The sequence below is a fragment of the Ciconia boyciana genome, chromosome 11 (genome assembly GCF_034638445.1).
Source record: "Ciconia boyciana chromosome 11, ASM3463844v1, whole genome shotgun sequence".
Classification (NCBI taxonomy): domain Eukaryota; kingdom Metazoa; phylum Chordata; class Aves; order Ciconiiformes; family Ciconiidae; genus Ciconia; species Ciconia boyciana.
The window spans coordinates 16607200-16627803 of record NC_132944.1 but is presented as its reverse complement, the minus strand read 5'-3'; the positions used below and the strand labels follow the sequence as shown (position 1 = coordinate 16627803).

General features: G+C 50.5%; 1 protein-coding gene across 3 annotated transcripts in view; it reads right to left on the bottom strand.

Moving 5' to 3' along the window:
* The window catches only part of PRICKLE2 (prickle planar cell polarity protein 2), a 108926-nt gene that overhangs the window by 42514 nt on the left and 45808 nt on the right, over positions 1-20604 (bottom strand). The window contains exon 1 of one of the 3 annotated variants that reach the window (XM_072876083.1): positions 16824-17003. The exons of the other annotated variants lie outside the window; for them this stretch is intronic. The gene's annotated coding sequence lies outside the window, so the exon portion shown is untranslated. Of the gene's footprint in view, positions 1-16823; positions 17004-20604 lie in introns of those variants that run through there. 3 annotated transcript variants of the gene reach the window in all.

Genomic DNA, 20604 nt, shown 5'->3' with positions numbered 1-20604 from the left:
TTTAACAATTAACCTTTTACATCCATAAACAACAAGAACAGCAAAGGCTGGGAAAAAAGCACAGCCCCCTCGTAGATCACCACCGACAGCACATTGAGCAAAGTTAGCAGGCAGCTACACGCATCCACAGAATGCTGCTTATTCCTCCTCCGCGCTACTTTCTATCCCTCCTAAAAATCCACGACAACTTTGAAGTCGCTGGCAAAAGGTAGTTTCTTACCTGTTCCCACCGATGACAGCAGTGGCAGCGCAGGAGGAAGAAATCCAGCGGGTTGCTCAGCCGTCCTAGTTGTGCCAGTTGCCTTTTGGCTAGTGGGCTGCTCCCAGGACCAGCCCAAGCACCGCAGTGCCATAAAGCATCCCGCGCTCTCCCGGCGCAGCCCACCGCCCCGACCCGCGCAGCCAGGGGCTGCCGCCAAGGCGGGCTTTTGTCCGAGTCTTTCAGGGGAGGCACGCACCGACCGCGGCGTGTCTCCGAAGGAAACCTGCTGTGGAAAAACGTGCCATTCCTGCCCCGCGTCTTAAGCTTTCGCTTAAATTGCCTCGCTCTGAAATCCAGCTCCGGAGGGTGCCCCCCTCTCCGCTCCCAATCCAAATGAATACAGCAGCTCCCCCCTCAGCCTGCCTTTCACTAAATGACCCTTCGAGGTGGCAAGAGGATGTCCAATTTGCTCTCCGAGCGCAAGGCATTAACAAGGAGAGATGCAGCCCGTGGAGAATAATTGCCGGCGCGGGAGCGGCGCGGGGCTCTGCTGTTGCATTGCTCTCCTCTCCTGCATGCTAATGAGCAATGATGTCAGCAAGCCAAAGTCACCGCATCCGGACCGCGCGCCGCGGCCCGGCCACCCTCCCGTTTATTTACATGGAAATCAGCCCGCTCTTCGAAATCAATAAATCCTGTAGGCTGCTTCGGGAAAGGGAGAGGGAAAAAAAAAAAAAATTCCTTCTCGCCGGCTCGCATGTGCGCGTTTCAAAGAGTTGGCTCCGCACCAGCAGCCCAAGTTGAATGGTGTGAAGACACTAATTATCCTTCCCCAACTATCATCTTATCTGATGCTGACCGAATCTCAACTTGCTGTCAAACTTAAGCCCCCTCGTCTTAGGTACGTGGGCTATTAAAGCAATGATCTGCTGGCTCTGAGCAACATATCATCTTTCTCCTGCCTTTCAATGCCCTCTTAATTATTTTCTGCAGTCATTTGCTATGATTCCCCACTGGTTTTTCGACGCAGCGTGTTTGTGCACCAGCAGGGCCAAACATTCTGGGAAATACAAGTTATTAGCGTGGCATTTTGGTTACCACATATTTTAATACATTTTCTTTCATGCGGCCCCAAGAGATGCATGATTCACACCTTTTATCCATCTCTCAGGTGAGTACTGCGAGTCCCGGGAACACGCCACCCCAACGGGATCGCCGAAGCCTCCTTCCCCCGTGTTTCCCTCCCCTCGGAAAAGAAAAGAAAACGCAGAGAAGGAGCTATGCTGCCAAATCTCTGCTGCTGCTCTTAAAGCCCGTTGCTTGGGAATTAGGTGGTCACAAATAAATCTCTGCTTCAAGTCAGCTGGAGGAGAGCATACTTCTTAGCTTTTGCATTTACAAAAAGTGAGTGAAATTCAGAAATCTAGTTTCTGTGGGCTCAGAAAAATACAGAAAGCAAATAAAACTTGCCCAACATGTAGTGCTTTTGCAGCACGCTCCTGACTTTTGGGGCTTGACTCCAGATTTCAGAGTCCTTGATTTTGGCAATATTAGCTATGTTTACAGAACACAGAAGGATGCAGAAACTACAGCTGCGAGTCTTTCTGCAGTCGCAAATGCCTTAAATTATTATTATTAAGGCTCATAAATTAGGTTTCATTATATGGAATTACACTCAAAATCTCCAGAGCGAGATGTTCAGCTGGGACAAACCAGTCCAGCTCCCCCTCAGAGCTGCCCCAACTTACCCCGGGCAAGCGGGACAGACCGAGAAAGTGCAGAGACCTCAGCTGGCTCAGACAACTTCAGACAAAATAAAATATTCAGGGCCGTTGATGAAATATTTGAGCACTTACAGTTGCTTTCTTTTTTTTTTTTTATTATTTTTCCCCTCTTTTTTTTTTTTTAAATTAAATCTGCAGCTGCAAGTCCAAGAGTTGAGCACTGACCCTGTTACCGCGTCCAGCCGGGTTGGACCCCCCTTTCACAGAGGAAGCAGCAGCTTCGTCTCCACTTCTGCTGGGGATGGCCACAGCACTGAGGAGGGTCCCCTCCAACTCCTCCAACTCCACAGAGCAACAGAATTTGCAGGAAAAAACTCCCCTGACCCTTCAGCTTCCTGAACGGGCACTTTTTGCCCCTTCCAGCTTGCGGGCAGGCTGTCAGCTGGCCTCTCTGTGGTTAATGTGCCACGGGCCCAGGATGATGTGTTTTTCCCTCTTAAATTCAGAACATATTAATTACAATCCAAAGGAAATGAGACAAAACTGAATTGGGCAAAAGCAAATAAAGAAGCCTGCTTATAAAATGATAATGTTGAGCAGAAATGCTGTAAGAGCAGAAATTACCCGTTTACTGTAACAATCTTTCCTGGAAATGTATTGCTAAAAGCACGCAGCAGTGACTAGGGGCTACAACCGGCACAAAGAATACATACCGCTCCATACGGCAGGTCCTGTAGGCGCTAATTTTCACTGAACACGAGTAAAATGCCCAACTTCATCTGCATTAACTTTCAAGGAGCAAAGGCCCTTTAGCTATAAACAGTTGGGAGCAAAGCGTCTATCAGTGCTCCAAGTGCCACTTGAGCAGGACCACCAGCCAGCCCCACGCTCGGGGGAAAGGCCGGCACGGCACGAGCCCAAGCGTCCAATCCCACTTCTTGTACGACGTGCTCTGTGTAACGCCATCCACAGCAGCTTCGATCACCCAGCAACACCCTGATGTGATCCCACCACAGGGTGGATGGTCGTGTCATCCCCACGCAACCAAGCATCCTGCAGCAAAGGTGAGTTCTGCTTGGCTGCCTTGGCCAACTGGAGCGTCCCCAAGAAAGGGATCACACCAGAAACTGCAAACTTTTAAGTATAAGTTGATCCACAAAGATAAAATGGGAGTGAGAATCATGAGCTGATGTAAAAGATCAGTAAGACCAACGCTTATAACATCTCAGCTATGAGCAGAAGAGCTTTGTGTCTCCAAAGAGCATGTATAATCTTCATTGCTCCTGGCAGACTTCTTGTTCCAATACTTGCAAACCTAAATATCCACAAAATCCAATGAACAGGCTCTTCTGAGACAAGAAATCAGATTAGGAGCTGCCACGTTTAGACACACAACTGTCTTAGGAAAGTGGAAATGAGCCTTCCTGCTTTGAAAGCTGACGGTTCGTTGGCAATTGCTCCATATTATCGTTACCTACTGCAAGGCTTGTGAAAAGGTCACGGTATAACTCCAGAAGGCACGCAGGATTTCTTGACGGATTCTGCACATTATGCAGGTGAAATGGGTGTTTCATTAAGCAGCAAGGAGAATACCGAGCCCATGGAGCACATTATCAAAGGTCACGTGAAGGACTTGCACCATTATGAGGATGAATGCTGGCAACCGCCAGCAATGAAGCAAACAACCAGACGTAAAACCTTAGCGACTGAAATAAAGAAAGACCAAGAGCAGGAAGCCCCCACTTCGGTGCAGAGGTGTGAGATGGACAACTCTGCTCATAAATGTAGCCACATCTTTCCGCCCTTTGCTGCTAGTTTTAAAGACAAAGACCCTAACCCAGTCAACTTTAAACTTTCTGCCATTTGCACAAACTCAACCCTACGGCTAATTTAACAAATCATTGTAAGAGCTCACGTTTCATAAATGCTGTATTTTATCACCTTGGTGTATCCATCGACCGTCAATCAATAGGCCTCCACGTGACACTGTTGGCTCTCCCGATGACAACGAGCTACACAGCACGGCCACGCGCAGCGACAGCAGACTGGCGTCCTCAAGGTCACCGGGCTACTAACCTGATGAATGTCAGATCAAGTTGCCTTTCTGAATTATTTAGTGAGCATCCTCTGCTGCAGCTTGCCAGGGCAGCGTACAGCACTGCTACCTTGGGATGTCACGGAGGCTCCAGCCTCCTCTGTCCCGAAATGCTGCCCGCAGGGACAAAGGCTCTCCCCTGCGCCCTGTGCACCACGAGCCTGTCCAGGATGGGTGGGATGGCAGGTCCCCCCATCACCGAGCCCGTCCTGGCTCACAGCAAGAGACACAATAACAGATTACTTTCCCATCGCTCTTTCTACCCACAGAAATGCAGAATTAGATACTCACAGTGGTTCTTTACCCCTCGGTTCCCATGCTCCCCCCTGTAATTTGCAGGGAAATCTCCACTCGCCAAGCCAGTGCTCCCGCCCCGGTGCCAGGACGGGCCATGCCCGGCGCGGTCCGCGGGCAGGGGACAGCCAGAGCTGTGCTCCCACGGCCTCGGGGCAGCGACAAGCAGCAGACGAGGGGCTGGAGAGGGCACGGCTTTGCAAACACCAGAGGGGAAAGGCAAGGTGATTGCAAAAAGCTGTTAGCAGTGAGCAGGGAAGAGAGAAGACCCTGCGTGGCAGGGTCCAGCCCCACTCCTCCCGGCCAAATGCCTGGCTCTTTGGGAGACACACAGGGATGTGTCCAAAGTACGGGGAAAGCTCCTTGGAGAACTCGAGTCACAAAACACAGGTCAGGACTTTAAATGAGGTTGAGCTCTCTTTTTTCTTCTTTTTTTCTTTATTCTTTTTAAGCAAGGCAGCAGACCCTCCCCATACTTCTCAATGCCAGAAGCAGGGATGTCTTATCTCAAAGAAAAACGGGATGGAGGGAGGGGCAGAGAGACCAACATCAGATGCAGATCATTAATCCCAAAAACTTGGCCTCCTCCACTTTTCCTCAGGGCTGCCATTTGTACCTTCACACGGCTGCCGCCCGAGACCGCGTGAGACAGACCCTCTCCTCCTGCTGTCACCGCTGCTGCGCGCGACTCGTTTTCAGCAGAGCCATGGGTAAGGATCCGTGCTGTCAGTCTGCAAGGAGGAATTTAGTTTTTAAAACACTATCGAGCCCAGCAGCAGCTGACACAGAAGGGGAGGTACAGCCCGTACGCACTGCGGCTGATTTTAGAGATAATTTTCTGTATTTCCTACCAAGTCACCCAGCGAGACAGGCCTGACCCTCGCCGGCATCCTCCGGTGCACAGGCAGAGCCGGGCGGCGAGCAGCGTCTGTGAGCGCACCCTGTGCCGTCCACGTTCCCTGGCAGCACCGAACCACACGAACGCCGGGGTGGTGCTGCAGGAGGACCCGGGACGCTGCGTTGGTGCTCCCGAGCACCGCTGCCCTGCACCCTGTCCCCCCCACGACAGGGCACCCCAAAACAATGCTTACCCACTGACTGTGTGTCCCCCCCACGCACCCCCAGCTCGCAGACCGGCACCGCGCGCTCTGGTGTGACACGCGGAGCACGCTGCAGACGGCGTTTCAATCAATCACTGCATCTCTTTCTCTCCTTTTTTTTTTTTTTTTAATCACCTTAATGCAAGAAGCTTTAGAGAGCTTAACAACAATAAGGCTTTTCATAGCCTCCGGCTTTAACTCGGCACTACTATGTTTTTTACTTTTGTCTGCTGAAATCAAATTTGTAACCGAATACGAAGAACAATTTGGATGCTCATGTGGTTCTCTCCCCTTTGCTAGCCTGATAGTATTCTCATCTGAAGACTTTTTAATAGTGTCCTTTAATGACATCTACAAAAGCCTCATTAAAGCACTGTATCGTAATTTAAGCTGAATAAACTCAATGCAGTTATTTTTTTAATGACATATTTTTCTTGGGGCCTTTCCATGAACAATAAAGCGTTCACTGAAAATATGTTACAAAGGAAACACATAAATCTTCAGCTTATCTGGTGGTATGTTTTCCAAAGATCTAAACCTTTGATCAGCAACAAATTAATTTTCCATTTACACAAAATAGAAGATGTATTTCCAGGATAACCACGAGCCCTGCAAGTTTGCATTAATATGTGCCTTGGCAGCAGCTCAGGACTCCCTTGCTGCCGCCCTTCTCGCTGCCTGACACTGTCAGGGTTGCTGTCACGTTAGATGATTTTTATTTTATTTTCTGGCTTCAAACCTGTCTAATAGGGTGTTTTGGGTCAGTGATTATGCCCTGAGGATTTCTTGCCTTTGCTCACCGAGCTCCCCTCTGCACCAGCCATGCACCACCCAGTCCCGTGTCCCGTCCCCCCCTCCAAAAACCTGTGCATCCCCCAGGACCAGGGCATGATGTTCAACCATCTCCATGCTCAGAGGTGAGTCTTGAGCCAGCCCAGAGTCCTGGCCAGGTGACACAAGTCTGGCTTTTACCTCCCTAAACCAGACCGTGCCCATCTCCTCTGGCTGCCAGCGGGATTTCGGCACGCCCCGCAGCCTGGCCAGGCACCGCGCAAGCCCCCGCTCCGAGCCAGGAGCTGCCGGCAGGCCCCGGGACTGCACAAACCTCCGTCCAAGCTCCTCAGAAACCACCGATGGTTTAAACAGCTGTGTTTCTGCTCCCACCCAGGAGAGACATGGCTGCTCTTCCCCAGCTAAGAGAAAAGACCTATTTGCTGCTTGTTCCCAAACTGTGTTGAATGCAGGGTAATAACTCCAGCACATTTTTGGATCCACCCGATGATCCTGTGACACGCTGGACTCGTTTAGGAGGAAATCAAGCATGTTGGTCATGAATAGAAACGGGCTTTCATGATGCCTTCGAGGCTTTTAAGTTTCCCAGTGTATTTGCAAACACAGGGAGATCGGCTGCCGTCAGGAATGCACCTGGATCCTCATGCTGGGCTACCCACAGCCTCCTAACTGCTCAGTGGGAAGAAAGGTGCCAAAATAGGTTTTTATTTCATATCCAAGAGCATGAAGTACACCTGGATGATATAAAACCAGCCAGCACGAGCAAATGGACTGGTACGCATCATTTCGGTCCACCCCAAACTCCACCCATTACAAGACTTCTACAATCCAGCTAACCTTGATTTTAAATTAAAAAAACCCCAGTAAAATTATGAAAAGTGGCATCTCGATTTAAGCGTGGGTGCTTCCCCTGCCCCAGCCCTCTTAGGATCACGCCCCATGCCCTGCCTGGAGGGCACAGAGCGGGTAAACCTGCCTTTGGCGAGGTCTGCAGCCTGGCTGTCCCACCAGCTGAAGCTGGACGGAGCTCCAGCGTCCCCGAGACAGCCTGGCACTGTACACAAATGACAAGAGACATTTGCTATTCTTCCCTTTGTTTTAATTAGTAATAACAATTTGTTATCGTGGCTTGACATTTGTTCATCCTTAGGAATAAATTGCTTCCTTGAATGATATACTGAGATTACAACGGGCTTTCTGTGTTTGTGTTGGTTTTAGTAGCTCATAACAAACCATGAAATTCATTACTCTTGCCACAAGCACCCACGAGATGTGCCAACCAGGGTGTGGTTTATACACAGCTCAACTGATGGAAATTAAAAGGTTTTAATGTTGCCTGCAAGAAGTCAAGGGTTTGAAATTTTATGCAGCTGAATGACAAAAAAAATCCCAGACGCAAGCTACTGCATTGTTTTATCTGCCTAAGGAGCCTGAACATTACAGTCAGGGTAAAAATAATTTACTAAATATTAATTAAGTGTATAATTTGAGGAGCCTTTTTAGTGATAAGCCTTCTGGCCTGCAAGTTACTTCATTCTCATCTTTTTTTAACTGCTTGGAAGCTATATAAAGGAAGATATTTAACAGTACAACTTCTCTGCTACAATATAATTCGGCAAAACATTTCCACTGAAAGAAATGGCTGGAAAACAGCCTGTGCCTCACCATCCTTAATGGGAAAGGGCTGTCAGTCATACCCCAGTCCCATTTCTCCATGCCATGTCAAGCCTCGTACATCAAACCCAATATACAAATCGCCAGCCCCATCAAGATCATTAAAGCCGCTCAGCCCGTCAGGGAAAGGTCAGCGCGTCGCCGGCTGACGGCTGCCTGCTCCAAACGCAGCATCAATCACAGCCCTCATCAAAGGCGGCCGCGGCGGCGAGAGTGCGCAGCTGGAAACCTGCATCCCTTCCTCGTATAACCCGTCATCCTCTAAACCCGCTTCCCTTATTGTAAAACATGGCCACGCTTTTATCTTATCATGATCTACAGGGAACTGCGACTAAACCGGCTGCCACACAAACAGGGGGGATCAGGACCCGCGGGGAGGGATTAAGACCGTATCAGGAGAGGGTCGGCCAGAAGCGTGGCCCCTGCCTCCAGCGCTGGCTCCCTCCTCCGCAGAGTCCCAACCTGTCCCCGCTCTCCTGGACGGGTCCCGTGCAGGCAGCGTCCCCGGAGCACCCCTCCTTGCCACACAACCCCCGGCCCCGTGCACCCGGTAACAGTCTCTACCCAAGGGCCAAAGCCACGCTGCAAGGAAATGCTGGTTGCTGCCGTCAGAGCCACACCGAGGCGTGGCTCGCAGGTGTCCCCAGCCAGGGGACTTCAGGGGTGCCCCGCACTCGCAGAGACACCAGCATCACCGTGCCGGGCTGCTGCCGCCCTCCGCCAGCCCCAGCCTCCGGCGCGTGCCCCCAGCTTGTACGAGCTCGCAAGGGCATCGCAGCTCGAGCACGGGAAGGGTGGGGAAACCCAGTCAGTCGTGTTTAACAGGGGGGCACCAGCGTTATCGAGTGCTATTGCTCCCGTCAGCCATTGCTCGTTAAACATGCTGAAAACCACAGGCCATTTCTTCCTCTTTTTTCCCCTACCATGCTGTGCTGCACGCAGCATTATCTTCAAAGGGTGAAGCAAACATGTTTGCTAAACAAGAGCAGACTAAATACATCAGCCTTTTAGAAGCAGTTATTCCTGCTAGAGATTTAGCGAGCCTCATTGTTTCGTGGTTCGGAAAGCATTTTGCTGGCTGCTTTGGAGTGGGCTGCTCCTTCAAAGCAAGGGCCCTGTGACAACGAGCAACCCCTCCCCAGTGAAATAAAAACCAGGTGGGCATCCAAAGGAGCGGTGCTTTCTTTTTGCTGAGCATTTAACTTACAGAGTCTCCTTGCAACAAAAGAACAGCAATCTGGGGTCAGCTCAGCTGCTGCCAGCGGTGGTACTGAAGGCAGGGTCGGCCAGGCTCCCACGGCAGAGGAGAGAGGACATTTCTGGAAAACAGTGGATGTTCTTTGGGTAGAGCTGGGAACCTTCCTGCGGTGTGCCCGGACTGGAAGGGATTGCTCTGACCAGGATTGAGACTGGTTGTACTGGTACAGGGCAGAAAATAAAATGTGGAGGAAAAAGGCAATGGAGTAAGCGCTGGACATCGTCCTCTTCCCTCCATCCCAAACAGGTTGGGACGTTCCAGACCAGGGTGGCTCACCTGGCTGAGATCCTTGGAAATCTGGAGTTGCAGAGCCAGGTCAGCATCTTGCCTTTCCATGGCCTTATTTCAGGCCAAACAGCTCAATCCCAAAAATTCCTTCTCTCTGCAAACCGCGATCATTCCCTTGTATCAGTGCAGGGAAGCAGAGGGGAAGCGCAGTCGGGTTCCCTGCAGTACTAAGCCCTTCAAACATGTATCTCAAAAAGATGAGCAACCATGGATGGCCAAACAGACAGATGGGGGAAGGAGAAGGGAAGCTCTCGATACCGGCGAGACTATTATAATTAGTGTAATAAGCAGCAATCACAGCTCAACAGCTGCCTTCCTCTCCCTGAGCGTCTGCTACACACACCAGCACAGACCCATGGCCAAGAAGGATTTTTTGACACTTGCTGTACTCTGAACAGCTTTGCTCTGAAAAAAGTTTTGACTTTGGTAAACTTTTCATTCCATGGAAGACACAGAGGAGAGCACTCTCCTGCTTTCCCAGCCTCTTCAACTTCACCTGAGCAAGCAGCACCCTGTGCTTACAGAAGGGTCATGAAACTGGGTTTAGTTTTGATGTCAACTATGATTTCACATGTGGCTTCGAACAAAACCTCGTCACCTTTAAGTTGAGGCAAATGTGCCATACTCAACTTTCTGAAGTCCCTGGAGTGTCAGAGATGTTTCCGTTCTACAGAAAATGGCAAAACATGACAAAAATCATTTACCGTGGGCATACTGATGGGCACGTGTCCAACATCCTTCTCTGAACCTTCTCTAAGATAAATTTATTTCAAACACACTTGTCCCCATCCATGCCACGGTTGCAGGAAGTTGGCAGTGAGCATATAGCACAGAAAAATTGCTCTACAACTCACCAAAATCCAAAGCAGCCCTGCTTTCAAAGAGGGGACTTCTTGACAGGAGAATATTTTAAAGGATTGGAAAGCAGATAGTGACGTAACTGGAGGGCAGGGATTTTCTATACCAACGGTTAATTGGTTTGGAAACATATTTAAAATGGTGGAGAAGTTATGGGGTAGACTGTCATTTAAAATCAGTTGGGGATTTCGGTGAAAATGCCGCTTGCCAGCAGCTCACCAGCGGGGCCCGTGCCACCGGCACAGGATGCAGGCACCAGGCACGTCCCCGTGCTGCAGTGCCGCCCCGCGCTCCTCCCACTTGTGGCCGCAGCTCAGAATAGCCAACATCAGATGTGCTTGCTGCTCCGCTTCAGATCTGTGCCACGTGCTATGAAATTCAAGTGAGCCTTCTCCAAATTTTGGGGAGCCAAGGACTAAGGTCTCCAAAACACCCTCTGGTACCTCGAACGACCGCTTGCTGCTGTTTTTCTCGTTTTGGGGAGCCCACTGCAAGGGAAAAGAGTGACCCGCTTGACCCGTGTTGCTCCACCACCCTCACCCCAACCACCGGTTGTAGGGGTCAGATCATCATCCACAGCCAGCGCAGGGGTTGCAAAGTCACTTACGTGACAGGCTCTGGGCCCTAAATTGCAAAATATGCTGTGGTGTAGACCCAGACTAATTCTGAATCATTTCTGGTGCTTGCGCTCCAGGAGGGATTGCTCTTCTCCCTTCCTTTTTGCTACCCCTTGGTCTAACAGGGCTGGGCAAGGGAAGCAGTCAGACACTCAGGATATCTGGATATTTTGGCAGTAGTTCAGGATTCAGCTCCCGCTGATTTTTAGTGGGTGTTAGACACTGAGAAAGTAAAGATGTTTGGAGGTGTGAGCTCTAAGCTTTTCATGCAAGAGACCATTTCCTACAGTGCTAAAGAAAATGAGAGCATGGAGACAACAAATAATGACAAGCTTAGAAAGCAGAAACGTTTACACTGAGGAAATTTAACCTCTTGGTGAAAGAAGCCCCAGCCAGGCTGGGCAGGAAAGCTCAGGAGTAACTGCAAACAGGCGGTGATCTGCTGGAACAAGGATGTCAACAACACCGCACCAAAGGGTTAAAAAACATGACGTGCGAAGCCAGAACAAAGGTTTATTTAATTTCCCAGTGCAAAGAAACACATTTGTACTTCCCTAACAAGCAGCATGTCACAGAATCGTATAGGTTGGAAAAGACCTTTAAGATCAAAGCAACAAGAGGAGCAAGAGCCATTTGCCGTGACTCTGATCCTTCCCAGCTCCCCGGCCGGGACCCGGCTCACCACGTGGACCAGCCGCGGCCGCTCCCGTGCCTTCCCCGTCAGCACACCTTCACAACCAGTGACACAGCCGACAGGTAAGCGGCGAGTTAATCAAAGCCGTCTACGTGGGGTGCTACAAGGCATCGCTCTATCCAAAGCGACAAAACATGACACCGGAGGCTGAGGCGCAGCGAGAAGCGCTCCGTGCTGCTCGCCTGGCACGAGCCATGCGACTCTCGTGACTGTCGTCGGGAGCAGCAGGGCTCCTTTCTCATGTATGGGGGGAAAAAAGGTATGGTACCATCAAGCCTTTCACTTGCTGCTCTGCTGTAAGGCGCCAGTGGCAATTAATGGGGCTTTCAAGTACATAAATGGATTGCAGAGACATCCGCAGTGAGTCTATTAGCTAATTAGTCACGATTAGCATTTATTTTATCCAACAGGCATTGAGGTAAAGGAGGTAGTTCTCTTATATCTGTATACGTCCCTTTTACACTTGTTAAAAAGTAGGACAAAGCTCTCTGCCAGGGAGAGTAATACCAAGACAAACTTTCTCTCCGCCAAGGGAGGTGCCCGCGGGCACAGCCTGAGCTGGGCACATCACTTGCTGTGGCTAATGGCATGGGACGGGGCCAGCATCACGGACCTTCGGCCCCAAAGCCCAAATCTGGTAGACCTCTGCAACCGGTACAGCCTTTGGCATGAGCCTGAGGCCAGTCCCGGGCTCACACTACTCATCTAGAACAAGGTATCCTAAAATGTGACACCAGACCCTGTCTCATCTCAAAGGAGTATTTAATCCATCAGGCTGGTAAGGCTTCAGACCTTCCTCTTACTGCTATGGGAAGTCTAACACCCTTTGCTGTGATCCTGTATCTGAGGATGCAATGGACAGCAAATAAACCTATTTCAACCATTTAAGTAGCTTCACTTAACAATCATAGGAAATGCGTTAGATTTATAGCACCAGAGTAATTTGATACCTTCCACACTGTTAATGAAGCAAGCATTAATGCTATTTTATCATCACTTCTAATTGTCCTGGCATCATTTCATGCCCACGGATAACTCGCTCCATAACTTGGTACCTACAGCACATGTTGGACAAGGTCCCCAGCCGCAGCTGGTTTCCAGCGCCCTGAGAACTCAATCTCTGCTAATCCCAGCCCTTTAAAGCAACTCAGACTTGAGCAATCTGAAAAGGAGACACATGAAGTCACTTAGGCTTATCTCTCTAATTGCCCGCCCACAAATCAGGGGTTCGGTGTCAGCCACTTCCACTCACATAAGACACGGCAGTCAGAAAAATCAGACCTAAAATATTTACCGTGAGCATTTTTAGAACTGTAAGTGAAACTATTGAAATCCTGCTTACTACTGCAACTCCAAATGCAATGCTAGCTATGAGGAATACATCGGGATAACAAAGTAAGCGTTCATGCCTTTCCTCTGCTGCGGCTCTTTCCAGGTCTATGGCTGTGTAACACAGACTCTAATTCTCTCGACAGCTTTCCTGCACTGCCCAGTGCCAACACAGTGAAAATGTTAACAAATACCATCCCATAAATATTTAACGCACATTTTCCTGTGAGTCCTGCTGTGATTAAATAGCTACCTCATTACCCAGGCCCATCTTTCTTTCATTTTTATCTTTGCACAAAATACCAAGAGGTGGAAGTATATCCATGTGATCCAGCTGCTGGAAACATCACTGCATAAACCAACACGAACAGGGCAAAATCCAAACACAAACTTCCAAGGAATGTAAAGAGAAATCTAACCCTGTCAGAGTAAACATTTCATCTCAGCTACCTCCCAGGACTTGCAGAGGAAGAAAAGCAGAGGGGACAAGCCAGCGATATACTTTCTTTTTGAGTGCAGTTATTTGTCTGGTTTTATTGCCTTTTTCCACTGTATTTGGAGGTCCTGGCCACAGTAGGGTCCACTGCCCATACCGTCTGGGTACGGGCATCCCTGGGTACCTCCCTGGGGCTGGCTCTGCTCCAACACCAAACCCTGAGCAGCTGCAAGAGGAGCTCTGCTGCTCTCCCCCACCTGAAACTTGGAGGACGTCCATGATTTGGCCGAGGTTACACAAGCAATCCAGGACAGACACGGAAGGGAACATGGATCACCCAGAGGCGTCACCATCGCTGCTCTGGCACTGCAACATCTGTGACACTCATCCCTGGTGTCCAAAGCACAGCTGACCATAAGATCCACCCCGCTTGCATTTGCAACGTCATGACAACCATTTAGGAATCGTGATATAAAAATATTAGGATGCTGTTTTCTGGGCCATTAGAATTGATATATTCAAGCCCTTCCCACCAATCCTCAGCTCGGAAGCTATTTTTGCAAACCAAACTGAAAGCTGCAATTCTGCTGGGATCACCTGAGACCACGAGAGTAACGCCGAGCGCCCAGAGTCAGCCAACGCAGGCAGCAGGGCTGGCAGCACCGGGTACGGGGTTTGTGCGTGCTACCTAACGCGGCACATGGGATTTCGAGCGCTGCCATCCAAGCACGTCCCGGTCGGAGCAAGTGCCGGTGCTGGAGACACGTTCGTGCCACTCCCCAGGGCTCTGCATCGCGGGGCGATGCTCTGGCTTTCAATGGGCCACAGGAAAGGTTTCTTCTGACAGAGGAAAGTCGTACAGTCCAAATTCTCACCAAACTGCTAAAAATATAAAAGACTCAAAGGAATAAAGCTTGTGTATGTCAGAACTCTTGGTAATTCCTCACAAATACATAATTTTTTGGCACAGATGCTAAAATGTAACTGGAGGGCAAGCATTTAGTTCTGTTTTAGCTGGGAGAGTCCCAACTTCTGTCTCTCCAATTTATATATGGAAGCAGGCTCATTACGCAATACGTGTTTCAGCGAGTTCTGCATCAGGGAGGGTGTGAAGCTAAGGCTAACGAGGGGAATATCATTAAGAGTAATAAACAGTAGAAAAGCATGAACAAATAGGCTTGTCTGAGGCACGAGCTGCTGCTGCTGCATATATCACAAGGAGACTCCAAAGCGAAGAATTTGAGTCTCTCTGCTCTGAGATATGGGAGAGAGGGCAACAAACGGCGGTGCGTGGGCAATACTGGTGAAGAACTGGTGCCAACTGGCGAGGCTGCTTTTGTAGAGCTGTGCAGAGATGCTGGGTGGTTGATGCAGTGCTACGCTTGCATTAATGCATGGGAAACATAAAGGCTACTAGAGATTAAAAGATGCATTTTCTCCTCCAGAACTGGCCCTGAGACACCACCCCATCCCAGTTAATACACACAGAGCATTCAGAAGACCACTTCGACATATTTTGTTTGTCTGCATAACACTGATGCTGGGAATAAACGTACACATTTAAAATTCGCTGCTGCCAGGAGAGCCAGCCCCCAGGAAGCACCAATGCCCATCTCTCGGCGTCACATCCGCAAACACTGGCACTCTTTCCACGGCCAGCCTGAAACGGCTGGTTAGATTTATAGGTCACCACCACCACGAATAAAGCGATGGGGCTGTTTTGCTCAGCCTCTGGAAGCAGCTCGCTTCCAGCCCCCTGAGGCATCTCTGCTGAGCAAGGCCCCAGCGGTGGCAGGCAGGATGCTCCAGCACCGCTGGCGTGGTCCCCTCGTCACCACGCTAACACCACGACCGCCCCACACATCCCTGGTGCGGCAGCACCGGGGAAGCCAGCTCATCTAAGCTCCCTTATCGACCTAAGATGACAGCTGCATTTTGGAGAGGAAAAAAACCTTTTAAAAGGGAAAAAACAGGAGCTTCCCCCTCCCCCCTCCCCGGGTGAACAAATAGACTCATTTAAGGTGTAAGTAGATCAAGTAGCTAATTAAGGAAATAACCGATAACTTAATCAAGATCATTAGAGGAATCAGCATGTTGCTGCTATTATTTAAACAGTAGCAGAGGAAAAATATGCTTGTGCAACTGGAGCCTTCAAAACCTCCGGGCAGCCCGATCTACGAGCGGGGAGGCTCTCATGTCACCCCATTGCCAGTGCCAAAGCCACTGAGGAAAATACTCAAATCTCCTGGTAATTTCCCACAGACAAGAACATTTAATCATCCCCCAGCTGCCACCACAAAAATCCCGAGTGAACGATTCGCATGTTGAAAGAAATTTGCCGTAAGCAGCAGCACGGTACTCTGCCCCGGGACACAGCCCCTGCCTGTTCTCGGGGGGGGACACGGCACAGGACAAGCCCTTCGCAGAAATAAAGTCGAATATATTGGGCCATACGCATTTTGCTTTTGGCAACTTGTGCTAACTTCGCTCCTCAGCCGGCTGCTCCCGGGACTGACCCTGCGATTTCTCTAACCCCCCCACGGGGGGTTTGCACACCAGCACCACGTCCCTCTAATTACTCCACCAGTTGCACAGATAGAACATCTGCTGAAAGAGAGCAGGAATCCTAAAGCACACAATCTCCGCTGCCTAAACAAAGGCAAAGAGAGGATGCTGCTGAACACCCCCACCCAGCAAACAGCCCCCGGACCCCTGCCCAGCGCGGGCGTCCGGCAGGCTGCGCGCTCCTCCGCCTTCTCCGGCGGGAATGAACCCCTTCTTCCAAGCAAACAGGTTGTTTGTCACTAACACAGCCTCCTATCTGCTTAATTCCTAAAGTATCCCAAAGCAACTGAATTCAGCAAGTTTGATTAAGTACTTAGAAATCTTTGTTTCACTTAAAAGGTGCCTTTGCTTTGCCTCAAAGGAATCGGATATTGTCTCCTGAATTCACGTGAACAAAGAGCAAAAAAAATCCAACATCCAAAAGTTAAAGATAACCCTTTTTGCTGTACTAAACACAGCTGCTGAAGGCTCAAAATTCGCATTTTGTCATTCCGCACAAATCCTTGCAACAGCTGAGAAGACACACGGCATGTTTGGAAACCCGGAGCCGAAGATAAGCTCCAGCCTCCCGCGGGGTTTTACTCCTCGGGGGTTTTTCGACAGGGTGGGGAAAAAAAAAAAAAAGCAGGAGCGGCTCCGGGGCTGGTGAGAGAAGTCACGCCGGCATCAAGGAGAAGTTTTCCCGTGTCCTCCAGGTCGGACATCGGCGGGGACACGGCACATCCCCGCTGCGGGGCCCTGCCGGGCCCCCGGGCTCTGCCCGCAGCGAGAACCGGCGCTTGCAAAGACAGGCAGGAATCGGAGCTGAAAAAGAAAATCCCTTCCCAACGCAAACATTTGTAGGGCGTTACAGCGGCTTCTGCTTTCACGGGCTAGAAATCGGGCGCGATCACTTACCCAGGCTAAACAGGCATTCACTTCACGTGTGGCGCGTAAGGGCCGAGGGGAGGACGGGCAGCAGGACGGGCAGCAGGACGGGCAGCAGGACGGGCAGCGCCTTCGGTGCCAGGGACCGGGCGCGTCCCCCGGCGGCGGCGGAGCCCGGGCCGGGCCGGGTGCCTGCGCGGCGGCGAGCGGCTGCGGCCATCCGGGGAGGGAAAGCCGCCCACCGCAGATGGAGCTTATTGGTGAAACCCGTCAGCCCTAATCCAATCGCCTCCCTCTACCCAAATTTAGCTCTCCACGGAGCCCACACCCCTTCCAGTTCGGACCAGCGGTATGAAAGCGAACTTACCTTGCCAATGTATAAATCGCGTAAAGAGAAGCAATAACCCCCCCCCCCCCAGTTTGCTTCACCTCTTTCTCCCAAGAGAGTTTCTTATCTACCTAATTCGAGGGGACCACAGCCTTGCGAGCGCGCTGAAGAAAGCCAGCAACTCCCAGCGCGTGTCACCGGATCGAAAGTCAGTAAGGTGAGTATCAGGATGCCAATAAAACCAGTATTTATCAGAATGCCCAACCGTACTCCTGACACATCTGGGTCAGGACTGTATCACATAAGGAGGAGGTTTATAGAAACAGTTAGCACATGGTTCCTGATACCGAGTTTCACAGAGGTGACTACTGAATCGTAAAGCACTGCTGGCAAACAGCCTGGCCGGCCGACACATATGGTTTTCCTTTTTTTGCAGCCTGGTGCAGACGTTAGCCATAGGGACACGTCTTTCTCCGCCGCACACAAATCTAGATGCTTGACCACGGCGTTCGCTTCTGACGCTCGGACTAAGGTGGGGGCTACCAGCAGCAGCTCGGAAACCACAGAGCTACACCATGGGCAGCTTCCTACTGCAGGCAGCGACCTAGAAACACTGCCTTCATTCACAAACAACGGAGGGCCGGGGATAAAAGCCTCTCGTGCAACTGCTCATTTCTGCACTCGGTTACAGATGTGCAACCCTGGAGCAGCTCCAGAACGTGGGCCAGCGTTTGGGCGAGCTTTGAATGCGCACACACGGCTACCTCCGAGCGAGCAGTATGCACTCCAGGTGTCCCGGCAGACAGGCAGCAGGATCCAGATGTGGGCAAGCTGCTCTGGCCTTCGTAGAAGCTAGCAATTCAATGAGGTCTATTCATGGAGGAGCGAGCAGGGCTTCCAGGAACGCAGAGGAAGCGTTTCCGAGGGGTATTCCCATTGTAAGTCTAATAAATCCCTTTGCATTTTACCCCTGCCCCCCCTGCTGTTGCAAGCTTTAAATACAGAAATAATCAAAACATACATTAAAAGAAGAATTTATTTTGAACTTGGCAGTGTTGATCTAAGAACCATCCTGCTCCGGAGCGGGGCTCGAAGAGCCTGGGCAGCCTCAGGGAGGGCTGAGCCTGGCTCTCAGGGAACAAAAGCAGCTTACAAACCAGGTTCGCCACGTGAGAGCCTAATTAGAGACCGAAGCCCACACAGCAAACAGACAGACTACAGAGGAAATTGGAGTCTAATTTACATGGAGAACAATTACTTACTGTAACCAATTAGTGTCAAGCTGACTGACAGACTACCCAAAATACGTTCTCCCCACCCTCCCCTGCAAGTCCGAGCTTTCCTTGCTGCTTTATTTTCCCTGGGCTGTTCGGTAGGTGAGCAGTAGCACCTCACCACTAGACATCGGATGGCAAACGGAGACCTTTTGAGCTTCCCCATAACAAACACAGAGTTAGAGCCACCCACGTGCCATCGCTGTGAGCCTCAGCCAAGCCAGAGATAGCAATAGCAGAGAGCAGGGTGATGTACTTTCTTTCCTGGTCTTAAATCCTTAAATGACATCCTGAGGGTCCCACTGAGAAGTTCACCATTTACAAGAGGTGTTCCCCCTTTCCTGGGCACGCGTTCTGCATTGGAGCTTTCACCCTCTGGTTTGCAATCAGGTAGGAGACCCGCAGGTAAGGGCTGTGTCCGTCTAGCAATAGCCTTTGCACAGTGCTCAGGCTGCAGGTTTTGGGTCCTGACCCACATTGCTGGCCTCCTCCACTGAAGGAAAGCACCATCCCACAGCATCACTGCAGCCTCAGGGCAGCGCTGCCAGCCAGGACGCCCAGCTCCAGGTACCTGCTCGGCTGTCTCGCAAAACAGCCCCTTCTTTGCAGATCGGTCCCATTCCTCCGGCCATGCTGTTCCCCAGGCGCTTGTGGGACCGTCACTGCCCCTGTGCTCAGCAGGGAAATGGGGAATCCCACCGCTGCCAGAGGGAGATGATATGGACAGAAAAACTCCTCGTTGGCTGGCACAGCACGGGGGTTCTCACGGTCCCCCCAGTGCCTGCGCTGGGAAGGACATCACCTTTGATGAGGGCTTTCCTCTCCAGCCACCCTGGACGAGGACGACTTCATTGCGTTTCCCAAAGTACAAACCAGTTGCTAATTCTGTAGGAAACCTGCTCCTCCTCCATTGGTCCCCAAACTGGTAAACAGACTTTAAAAACTCCTGAAGTGCACACATGGAACCGACCAAGCACCATTTATCTTCCTTTTATTGTTAAAGAAGAAATGACTCATTCTATCATCGTTCTCCCCTTCCCAGCAACATGCTCCTTATTAACAGGACTGTCTAATTGCTGTCCTTTGCTCCAAACCCCGGACTGCACGTGCATTTGGAATGCACAAATGACAACAGCATTTCAATGCAACTTGCTGCATTGCTCTTCATAAACTTCTAAAGACAGCCTCTCTGAGCAGCCCCTCTGACTGCTCTTCAGAGAGCTCTCGTGTATGCGTATTCAGGCACGCAGGGACCACGTTTTGGATATTTAAGACCAAGCAATCAACCCTTCCTTTGAGAAGCACCAATATAAAGCATATTTAAGGACTTTATGGGTCTTCTGTACGGATGAGATAAGCTATTCTTTTAATCTCTGCAGGCTACATGGATATATGGCATTTTAAAGGAAACTTATCCTAAAAAGAAAACTTGGAGGAAATGCTTTGTGAAGTATCTAGTGGCTGTTTGGTAATATTACCTGGAGACAGCCAGGACCTCAGGTGGTGTAAAGCATCAGCAGGGATCTTTTGATTTCAGTTCACTTCAAGTCAATGGTGCTAAAGCAATTTACACCACAGGAGCACCATCAAGAGAGGTAATGCAGGACCATCTCACCTGGGTCTCCTTTGGGTACAGCCACCACGAAGGCTGCAAATCCTGGTGGCCCTGGTCTCCCCCTGCTCCCCCCTGCCTCCCCGGTTAAATTAAAAGTCTCTGTTAATTACCGAGTGGATGCAATGAAAATGCATGTGTGCTCACACTCCTCAGAATTAGGCTGTTAATCTGGTGTTTATACTCCTGGAGTTTATCTCCTCCACACCCCCCTTCTCCCCTGGGAACCGACTCGCTGCCACTTTATCTGCAGCTCTAAGGACAACACACACTGCTTCATTTTTAAATTCCCCTCCAGTGCTACGCCCTGAACCAGCTCTTCAGAGAGGGGGCCTCCGCTGGCTGTAATTCCCATTAATTCCTCTTATGATTAACAGGTCAGCTCAAGCCACCCTGATGACAGTGGGCTTCAGAAGTGCAACTCTATCAAAATTATCTATGCATAGAAGACGATCATTATAGGAGCAAATGCCTCGCTGAGACTTTTATCAGCTGCGTGCTTGCTGCTTGCTTTTGTGCCGCTAACGACTTTATCGAGAGCGGGGAAGGCTTCAGCCTCATCGCTCTGCGCTGCGGTGCCTCCAGGCAGATGAACCT